The sequence below is a fragment of the Sebastes umbrosus genome, chromosome 10 (assembly GCF_015220745.1).
Source record: "Sebastes umbrosus isolate fSebUmb1 chromosome 10, fSebUmb1.pri, whole genome shotgun sequence".
Classification (NCBI taxonomy): domain Eukaryota; kingdom Metazoa; phylum Chordata; class Actinopteri; order Perciformes; family Sebastidae; genus Sebastes; species Sebastes umbrosus.
Window position 1 is genome coordinate 15,216,798 of NC_051278.1, and position 11,192 is coordinate 15,227,989.

The 11,192-nt window shown below is 38.9% G+C and overlaps 1 long non-coding RNA gene across 7 annotated transcripts in view; it reads right to left on the minus strand.

The window, feature by feature from the left end:
- Positions 1 to 11,192, minus strand: part of LOC119495694 — a 92,666-nt gene that overhangs the window by 78,762 nt on the left and 2,712 nt on the right. The gene's annotated exons all lie outside the window — the stretch shown is intronic.

The window sequence follows — 11,192 nt, forward strand, 5'->3', positions numbered from 1 at the left end:
CCCTCTCAACATTTACCATAGGAGGAGGGTTGACACATGCCCATCAGTCACTCACCTCTCCTTTTCCTCTCCCTCTGCCTGCACGCAACCCTCCCCCCCTTGCCTCCAGACTCGCAGGCCTGTTGCCACCAGTGTCACAGCCAGCCGCCATCATTCTCAATGTCCCTTTTTCAACTGCAGACTCAGCACAGCAAGTCCAACCTTCACTTTTCAATACTGGAAAATACTATTATTTATCAGGTTGTCACAAATGTTTGTACTGAATTAATTCAATCTTCCCATACCATTGAATAGGTGGGGGAAGCTCTGAATGGCGGCTAATCTTAAAGGAACTTCACAGTATGTTTTCCCTGCTCTCCCAAAAATAAAGACAGACTAAGAAAACCTTATGTTAGTGGCATGAAAATAGTTGATATTCAGCACATCAGTAAAAGAAGTATCAGAGCACAGCATGTCATAGCTTCAACCACAACATATGTGTGTGGCAGGCTGGTGGATACCCACGGTGATGATAACATGAGCAGACACGCTGCAGGAATGCAATTTCTCAGGTTTTAGCATAAGCACGGCATTGTGCAAATTGTGAAGGTTTTAGCACTTCAGCTTTTAGCACCAAATCAAAGGCAAGATTTAGAAAAAGATCACTTAATGGTGTGAGTTTATTCTACTGTAGCTAACATGAACCATTGTAAACCACTGAGGATGGATGTGATCAGAGAGAGATGAATGTATTCATGGTGTAGTTGAAATTCAAAGCTGTACAGAAAACATTTCTAACCAATTCAAACTGGTAGAATTACTTCATACATTAACAGCAACCAGCCCGATCCCTACTGTGTTTCTTTGAAGAACATGCCAGACATTTGAGGAATACTGTGCTAAATGCACCAATTTGTTTTATTGATCTCTCTTTCATAGGGTTAAAGTGAACATTAACTTCCTTCTTTGCTCTGGGAGTTTCCTGTATTGACCCGTTCTTTTCTGGGACTCTTCCAAAGTGAGAGTACTACTGAGAGTGAAGTGAACTGTAGACACTGGAAAGTCCATAGATTAGCAGAAGCTTCAAAGAATATAGAGGCCTTTAATTTCAGGCGTATGTTATACAAAACCATATAACCATTTTGAGAAATTGGCAACCAATTACTGGCTTTTTAACACATAGAAAGAGGGACAACAAAACGTGCTGTATGTGAGAGGGGATTTAGCTGTTTAAGTAGGATGAAGACAGTTTGGAGGTCAACTCTGAAAGCAGAGACAATGGACTTGAGGGACCCACAATCCAAGACTTCAATGATGAAGGGCCAGTTGATCTGTGCTGGGAATTAGCACACAATTTGAAAGAAAGAGAACGGATGAACAAGCAACCAATGACTTGCTGGATTCATTTTTGAGGGATCTGTGAAGAACATAACAGCTGCACTACTTGTATTTTGTACCAGGAATTGAAGGTTGACACGTAAACTGACAACACCTAAAATTTAAGTTTAAGTTTCAGAAAAAACACAACCTACAAAGAATTTTGTTCAGTTACTGTAATAAAGCTTTTATTCTTTTATGTTCCATTTTCATTATTAAGCTGACGTATGTGGTGGCAGTTTCTGTTAAAACAAGACACAAACCAAGGTAACAACTTGTCTTTCAGTGAAATTAATAAAAAAGGCATACATTAATAAGTAAAGCATCAGCAGATGGACTCACGAGCACAGCCACCTGTTGTGGACTGTGGCAAGTGAGCCCCGAATACAAAGAGTAGTCAGTATTTATACATTTAAAGCATAACACGAAGATAAGTGCAAAGAAGAAAAGAAGAGAAGGATAGAAAGTGTATCAATGCGTCAGCACACAGCAGACAACAGAGCATCACAAGACATAACGAGTATTTCAGCAATCTGTTGTTTGCAGTTACAGAGAACTAAAATGTCAGGTCACTGTCCTATGGTGACAAAGTTGAACATGTGAGGCCTTGAGATTGTCTAAAGGTACAGTGTTAAACTGCAGATATGAAAATTGCCATTACACGTATCAAGGCCTTTACACACAGGGGGCGTGACGAATAAACGACACAAAAAGGCGATATACTCGCCTGATTTTTTTTATTTAGCGAATGCAAAGTCCTTGAGCCTGATAATATTATATGTCTATTGCTTTTATTGTGAAAGGTAAGATCAACCTTTGTCAAGGTTGATGCCTTTATTCGTGATGCAAAAGCTCAGAAAATCAACCTTATTCCGGAAAAACATTTTGTCGCTTTATCGCCGCATAATATTCACATTCTGTGTGAAAGTATTCATGACAAAAACAACTGTTCGACAAAATATATTGACGTGCGAATTAATCCCAAGAAAAAAAATGCTGCCGGTGTGTAACAACCTTAAAGCTGCAGTGGGTAGAAATGGAGAAAATATGATTAACATTTTTTTTTTTTTTAATAAAACAGTCACTATTTCCTGACAGTAGTGCATGAGACAGGTAATCTGAAAGAAATCATGTGCCTTTGTGTCCTCCGGTGCTCCTAATGGCATCTGCAAGATTTCATAGACCAGAGGAAAACAACCAATCAGAGCCGAGCTGGAGTCTGCCATCCAGCTGGCGTCTATGAGCCGGCTGTCAATCACTCACGAACTCCGATCAAACGGTCAAACTAAGCAGCGCTGATCAAAAATGAATCAATATTCTGTTACTGTAATGCCTATCCATCAGTATACATACCCATCAATGTTAATTTCTCACCTCAAATGGTTTCAGAATCATCTTCTGTGTACTGTTTAGCTGTTAAATGAGAAAGTTTGTGACCCGGTAGCCATGTTGAGATCTGCTGAGGAAATACCAAGCACCGCCCACCAGCCGGAGCACAGCCAATGGGAAGGCTCTCTCTGAAATGACCTGTGATTGGCCAAAGTCTCCTGTCACGGGCTAGATTTTTTAAAGCCCGAAAACAGAGCCATGAGGAGGTGCAGAAGTCTAGTTATCTCTCAGAGCACTTGAATTACAGTATGCTGAAAGGTTATTATGGAATTTTTGCCCAATGATGCCAAAAACATTCTGCCTACTGCAGGTTTAACTGCATATTTCAGTTTCTGCAACCAAAAGCTGATGCCTGGTTGCCAGCGTGGCAACCACTTTTAAAAGTTAGTGTTGAGCCCTGGTCTATAAGACTATCTGAGGCTCTTAAAGGAAATAAGAGCTGATGTGATTGGCCTTTATGGAGGCCCACCAGAACTCCACCTGCTGATACTGTCTTCATCCTACTGATAATTCATCCAGCATCCAGCTCCAACCTCCTCTTCACATTTCAAAAATTGCAATAATTACTTCTTTGCAAGCTTGCACCCGCAGTTTTTACTGGCCACTGCATTTGCACCCAGTTTTGGGAAAATAAGAGGCATGGGTGTCAGGCTCTCACCATGTTGCCTCACAAGCCATGATAAAACCTGCAGTGCAGTAACAAGGAATCAAACTCTGCATGGCATATAAGGCTTATTAACATTCCTCTCCAACTGAAGCTGGGAGAATAACAAATATTGAATGTGACTTTTAAATACAGTAACTGTGATATTCCCATTTGAGGACTGGCAGCGTGTTGTAAATGAGTGGAACAGCAGTGTGTCGTAATGTGGATTGATACTCTCATAATAACTGTGCTCGACTAAGCAGGGTTTTAAAAAAAAGCCCCTTCAGCTATCTGTCTTTCTCTTTTTATTTCTCTTTCATTTTTCGTACCAATGCAAATTTGATTGCATGGCAGACCAGCTGAAAGCACAACCAGTCCCACTTTACTGTGATGAGTTTTACTGTAAATGCTTTATCAGTGCTTTATATTTTTGCAAATTGTGTACAGTGTCACTATTTTTTCACATTTTAATCTTCTTTTGTTGAACACACAATAGTGGTGTGTTAAAAAATGAATAGCCATCTTCCAACCTGTTCCACTGAGAAAGTGTGATTATTTCATCTTAGTTTACTTTGAAAAGCCATGCATCGATTTAAAAAGTGTTTAATCTACTTTTGGACAACAACATAAAAACAAATCAATATTTCACACTAAAGGCACTGAGACAATCAGAGCCTTTTAACATCAACCCCTCTCAGCCTGCAACAAAGCTCAATGAAATGTTTTACATCTCAGTCTAATTCATGTCCTTTAAAAAGATCTTTTCAACATAAAGGAAGCACAAAGCCCCAAATGTCCTTGTAACAATACATTGAAACGTATGCCACTAAAATTCAACGGCGCCCTCAGTCAATTGGCCTTCTACATCAAACCCAGATTGAACACTTGTTATTTCAAATAATTGGAAACAAATGGAAAGTGAAACATCCACATACCCATCAGTGTTAATTTCGTTAACAAAAACCTTTTTTCCATGACTAAGAAGACGAGGCGATAATGAGACGTACCAATGTCATTAAACACTAACTGTGACTATATCAACATGCAACATTGTTGACGAAAAAGACAATACTAAAATGTAGTTAAAAAAATAAAAACTTTATACCAAAATCTCTTTATTTTCATTGACAAAAAAGTGGAGACAAAATATTATAGACTTTTTTCAATGCAGCAGTTTCATGTCCAGTGTTGCGCGTGCCATATCAGGACTACACCGGCAGCACACAATGAGCACAGTCAGGAGGACTTGGAGTAACTACTTACTTCAGTTAAAGTTAACAATGACTGAACAACAGAGCTAAGGAGAAAGAAACTAGTTAAATATAAGAAAATAGTAAAAGATTTCTTTGACTAAGATAAGACTGCCCATACTTTGTCAACTAAAACTTGACTAAAGAAAACAGGATGAGGCTGACTAAATATGATTAAAATTAATAACAAATTCTGAAGGACCCGTCACACATTCTGTATTCTGAATACAAACTATTACTACAGATAGCCGTTACAGAGCCAGTAAATGTAAAAACAACCGCTTCAAGCTATCTGTCCTCCCAACGTCTATAACACTACTCAACCAGAAAACAGGTTAATCCTTGCTTTTGTAGTTCACAGGAAGGAGGCACTGTTACATTTTGTTTTATGTATCATGTATTATGGGTTTATGGCTTTTATTATTCTCTCCTGTTTTATAATGCCTATATGTATTTATATTTTTTATTTCTCAGGGCATTTTACATATCTCTCTCTACTGCGTCTTTGGTGTACCCCTGTACTGTCTTATTGGCCATCTACGGTATTGTTTTGCAGCAAAATTTAACACTAATTAATGCTCTAAGCTCTCTACACTCCTTTGTTCCTCTTTCTTACTTCCTCCAAGATTGTCTATGAATTATTCTATCTGAAACTACATGTTATGTTGCTGCATTAACCATGTCTTCCCTGCAAAAGAACCATTGATCAAAATAATTGTAATAGATATACAGTACCTGCACTCATAAAACACACGCAGTGTACAAGTACAATGCTGAACATCTGAGTTGTAACTAACACCTCCCTCCACATATCCTCGTTTATGCCTTTTCTTGACAGCCCAGCTCCTACAAAACTCCTTCTTTTTACAGCAGGAAAATGGCTGTCTGCGCCATCTCATCAGCCGTGTGTCCACAAGACAACATTTTCTCCACCCTATCCTGAACACGGCAAACTCCCATCTATCCTCACGGACACATTTTCCCAGCGTGACAATGACTTCAGAACGGCCCAGTGTGGGAGGAGAGACCATCCGTTAAAATCAGCCCATGACGGTCCATATATCAACCACCCTGGAGAGGAGCTCGCTTCCAGGAGGCCCTGCCTTTTCCTGGCTGTCCGGCTACCTATCTGGATGGCTGACTGACGACATCAAGGAGATTTAGTGCGGAGTCTCAGTGGGCCGGGTCGGGACAGTCCTGGTAGATAGGAAACTGTAATTACAGCTGGATGGGAGGCTCGCTAGGAGTCTGGAGCCCTGCAGAGATTCAATGTCATAAGGCCAATAGATTCCTGGGTGCCTGGGACAAATGGTTGCCTCAGTTGTCAGAGCAGAAAAAAGAGGTGCAGATTTGGGCAAATTTGACTTCAGAGGAGGGGATTTACTGTTTTAGCTGTCTGCTTAGTGACACAATTCTACCCAGATGGGAATATTACACCTTTGAGTTCACATTCTGACTTATGTATGAGCCATTCAACATTAATAACACTTCAGCAAAGCCCATTTCACTTCAACTGACTATGCTAATAAACTCAGGTAGCTATATTATTTCTGCAGCATATAAATATTTCAAATTCTCTCATGGTATTAACAATCTGCTTTTAGGATCAGCACAGTAAAGTAATGTTTATAGACCGAGGAGTGGATGACACAGGGGAGAAACCATTAATGCAGGACATACCCTAAGAAGATATTTCCTCTAGCCCTTCAGTGACTCATTCACAATATCTGCAGGACTTAATTAGGGTCAACAGAGACAATAAAGTGGCAACCTGACCTACAGAGACACAGAAATTTACAGCAGGGTCCACACAGCCTCTGGTGATGTCTGCAGCATCATCCATTTTTAAGTCTTCATCTTTATTTTCCATCATCTTTCTGTTTCACCCGACAACTCTGTCATTCTCCTTCTCTGTCATTCTGCTGCTCCCTCTTACGTTAACCTTTCAAGCCACAATCTCACTTTCTCCCACTCTCTCTATAAATATCTGTCTCAGAGTCTGTCTTTCCCCCCTGTCCCGCTTGCTTTTGAAGAGAACAGGGGAATCTTCCATCCCCTGTGGATGTGAACACCCACTCAAGGTTAGGAGTACTGCAGCTGCAACGAGCTAACATCCCAGGGTTTCTACTGTCATGCAGGACTAATTGAAGACATTTGTACAGACCACAGCATTAATAGGTCAAAAACAAACTCACTTATCTGCAAATAAAACTAAAGCCAAATTAGATTTTACAGTCTATACCGTTGTAATACAATGTGATGTTTCAGTCTGTCCCTTCTTTCCCCAAAATAATACACCAAAACACAATTAAAGTTTTATAATCCTATTTAGAGTGAAAAACGCTTTCTGTATTCCTATCCCCGGCAAAGCAAAAAAAACAACAATGCAGCCATTTTATGCATCAACCTTTTATGATTTTCTCATTTCTCTCGGTGGTCCAAATGGATTGTGCGCTTTGCAGAACTATACATAGACGCGCTTTCAACTCTCCCTCCTGGCAGCCGACACAAACACAACCGTATCACAGCACAGCACACAATATAACGCCCCTGCCGCTCAAACATCCAAATGTAAGGAATTTCAGCTTATTCTGCCAGTAAGTCTCAAATGATAAGCATGTCTGCAAAGGGCTTACATTTAAAATGTAAATGTAAGATAGCACAGTAGATACAAAATTCAATATTCCTCTTTTTAATGTTTTTTTTCTTAATGCTGTCTGATGTGGATATTAAAATGAGGTCAGCCAGGCCTGACGAAGAAATTACATGATTTAATGGCACCCCAGGGGAAGTTTAAATATAGCTCTGCATTACAACTGGCCTCGAACAGCACAGCGTGACATGAGTTCATCCATAAACACTTAAATCCTGGATGGTATTACACAAGTATTACGGTGAGCATATACTACATGTCAGTAAAGAACTGTCCATCTGCTTCAGCAAACGTATTGGCTTATAATCAAATATTTCAGCATTGGGAAAGCATGGGTGGGGTGTAGGAAGTGGCAATAGGGCTGTGTGTGTTGGCTGAGGTGCTGTCTCCTGCACTGCCACTAGGTGGAGGGACAACCCATATCTATTGTAGGCTACTCTTGTGTGAGTATTCTGGACTCTACAACGTGTTTTATGAACACACATAACCTTATTTTTATTGAATTAAAAAAAAATACTTTGTCAAGCTCGCAAAATTGTGAATATGAGTCTATTTAAAATATGCAATTATATCAAATATGGATTAGTATTCATCATGTATTTAAGGAAAGCCCATTTTACATGACATTCACATGAAAGCAATGTAGATGGAGACGTCCCACTGGGCGCTGTGGGCAGCTTATTCCCTATATACACCGTTTCACCATTCATCTGTATTCAAGGTGGGAATTCTCTTTCATGGAGGCTTCAAAATCATTTTCCCCATCACATCTTAAAAAGGGAAACCGCATCTAATAATCTTAAATGCAGAAAAAGAGAAGTCAGGGTGAGACATACAAGGATCAATCCTGTTAGGAAATTAAAACATCAATCAATATCAAACAGGAAGCAAAGAAATTAAGTCCAATCTTCAGTCACACTGAAAAACATGAAAGATGCTTGCTGAAGTGTAAAATGGAGAATTTCCCTGTGGAGATGAGCCTAATTTTGTGATCCTCCTTAAACACTGATCAACTTTGGTTAAACACATAATGACAGTATGTTCAAGATAAAGTACGAGTAAAAGTTCAATGCTGGAAAACTTCAAATCATAATTGCCTAAATGTGCAAACTGAATAGTAGAATTAACAATAAAAACATTTGTGTAGCCAAAATGAACAGTGCCATCTCTAGATTGACATAACTAATGAAGCCTGACAGATGTAGGTTACATCTGGTCCCACTGGAAGAAAGCAATCCTGTCGTGAAGGCAGGGAGGCACCAGCCGCTGTGACAGCTCCATTCAAGAATCCAAGTTGAGCTAAGAGGAGGTGAGAGCTGCGCATACCTTTAATTTACTAAGACTGCGGTATGCTGCCCTCCATTCAATCATTCTCTCTGTAACAGTTGGATGCAAGCCGACTACTCCGAATTCACAATATGTCGTTTTCTCTCTGCTTCACTCAAACTGCAATACCCACGATCTCCCAGCACTCTCCTGTCAGCCTTCCTAGTTTACCCTCATGCAAGTGTCAGCCTGCGTCCCAACCCCTCCCTTCCAGACTAGGGTCCCGAGTTATTAGACAACACCAACCCTCATCAGTTAGTGTGAAGTGAGGGCAGCTTTGAAGAGCGGATGACACGTGTCATCCCGCAGGGCCTGAGTGTTTTCAGCCAAAACATCACACAATGCATTCAAAGAAGGCCTGATTCTACCAGCTTTGCAATTCAAATGAAGACTTAAGAACTCCAGACACATGTCAAAGAGACAGCACAATTTCCTTTTGTGGAGGGTTGGGAAAGGAGGAAATGATGTCTGTCGAATTGTGAATACTTGTGAAGAAAAGAGTCTCGTACCTATAGTGATAAATGATTTGTGTTAAAATGACATAGAGGTGGGGGATATTAGACAGGCTGTAAAATATCCCATATGGCAGTTCTTCAGTCCAATTGCTCCCTGTCCAAACACACACCAGCAGAATAGCCCAACAGTGAGTAAGTAGAGAGTGTATAGCAGATACTGTCATCTAAAACATTTCCTAATCTCGCAGCATAATGTTCAGACATGCATTTACATTCCAAACTCGTTCCCTTAACATTATCACTTTGACTGTCTGCTCCTTATATGCAGCTTGTGAACGCCCACCGAGAGACAAGCTCTCCAAAACAGCAACAGGTCAATGTAAATATGTAAAGAAAAGGCCTCATTACACTTACTGTCTGTCACAATACCGTGCATATTCTTATTTACTGTGTACCCACAAACTAAGTGCACCACAGACCACTGAGTAGGCGTTGACCTTTTACTAACAAACAATCTCTTTGTGTTTGCCCAGAAGGGAAAATCTCAACAATGCAGGCGTACAGTGAATTGTCAACAGCCTGCATACAGAAGTAAGTTTTCCAGGCTATTTTGATTTGACCTATGCCAAGAACATGTGCGTCTGATTTATGACACTTCAGTAAATCATCAACCAAAAAGACTAACTGCGGTGACAGCAAATTGTGGCGCACCTTCCTGCTCTAAACGTCTCTGTGCTCTGCAAAAACAATGCCACAGTAGCTGTAGGGGGGTGTAAAGTGTATCATTAGGCTTAGCTGCTGAACTGTTACACATTACTGCTTAAAGCTGTAACCTGACGCATAATCTATTTGGCTGCATGTAGTCAATAAAATGTTCTTATTACTTACGGTACATTTAGGACAGCAATGTTTTCTATACTCTCCAGCCATGTAATACATATTATATATAAAATTAGGTGAACAAATTGTAGGAGCCAAAGTGTGTATTTAGCCTGTTGTTTATTATTATTATTTGTTTAAGCTGCATGTTCTTTTGGTTATCACTTTCGGTAATTGAAACAAGAGTGTGGTTTCACCTATTTACTTGGACTGCGGGAGTTAGACAAAGAGGGTGAGATAGGCTTGGATATTTTCTTTTCTTCTTCTTCTTCTTTGGACTTTTGGACTTTTTGGAAAGAGTCACACAGTCAAGAGCCTACTTCAGCCTCTTAGCTGCTTTTTAATTGATAGTAGTCACTATACAAAGGACAATACAAGTACAAGTACAAATATCTCAGTGTAAATTTACTAAATTACATATAAAAGTCCTGTACTTGACTGAATTGTATACTGATTTTTTTTATTGATTATATGTGTTTCTGTATGTGTATGTACTGCATGTGCGTATATGTATGTATATGTGTATACAGTATATATATGTATATATAAATAGATTTTATTTTATTTTATTGTTTTTAATTTAATTTTTTTACTTGTGTATATTCTTTTTACTTATTTATCTATTTTTTATATATAATATTTTTTTCCTGTATCTATACTGGCTACTTTAGTACTTGTACTTACTTAAGTACTCTATTCTTCAAAACAGATACTCAAACAGAAACTCCTGCTAGCCATTAAGACCAAGAATTTTGGTTTTGTGTAGAGGTTCGACAGAAAAGAGTTTAAAAAAAAAGGAAAAAAATAAAAACATGTTTACTGTTGTGTAATATTTACCTAGCTCCATTTTTGTAGATTTTTTTTTTTTCAAGATAAAGTAAGTACAAGTATTATTTGCAATATGTACTTTAAGAAAAAAGAAAAAGTATGCTTTACGCAGGAAAATAGGCCCTGTGAGTTCTATATCATTATATATAGAACATTATAGTGCAGTATAGTATTGGTAATACTGATGCATTAGTTGGGGATAAGTTTAACTACATTATATATGTTTAGTGGTTGTAAAACAACATATTTTATAAGATCATGATGTTTTTGCATGTACAAAAATATTAATCTGAGAAGTAACAAGCTGTCTAATAAATGCAGTGTAATAAAGAATCCAATTTGCTATAAAATGTAGTGTAGCAGAAGAAGTATAAAGTAACCTTACAGTAAATGGAAGTTCTACTTAAGTA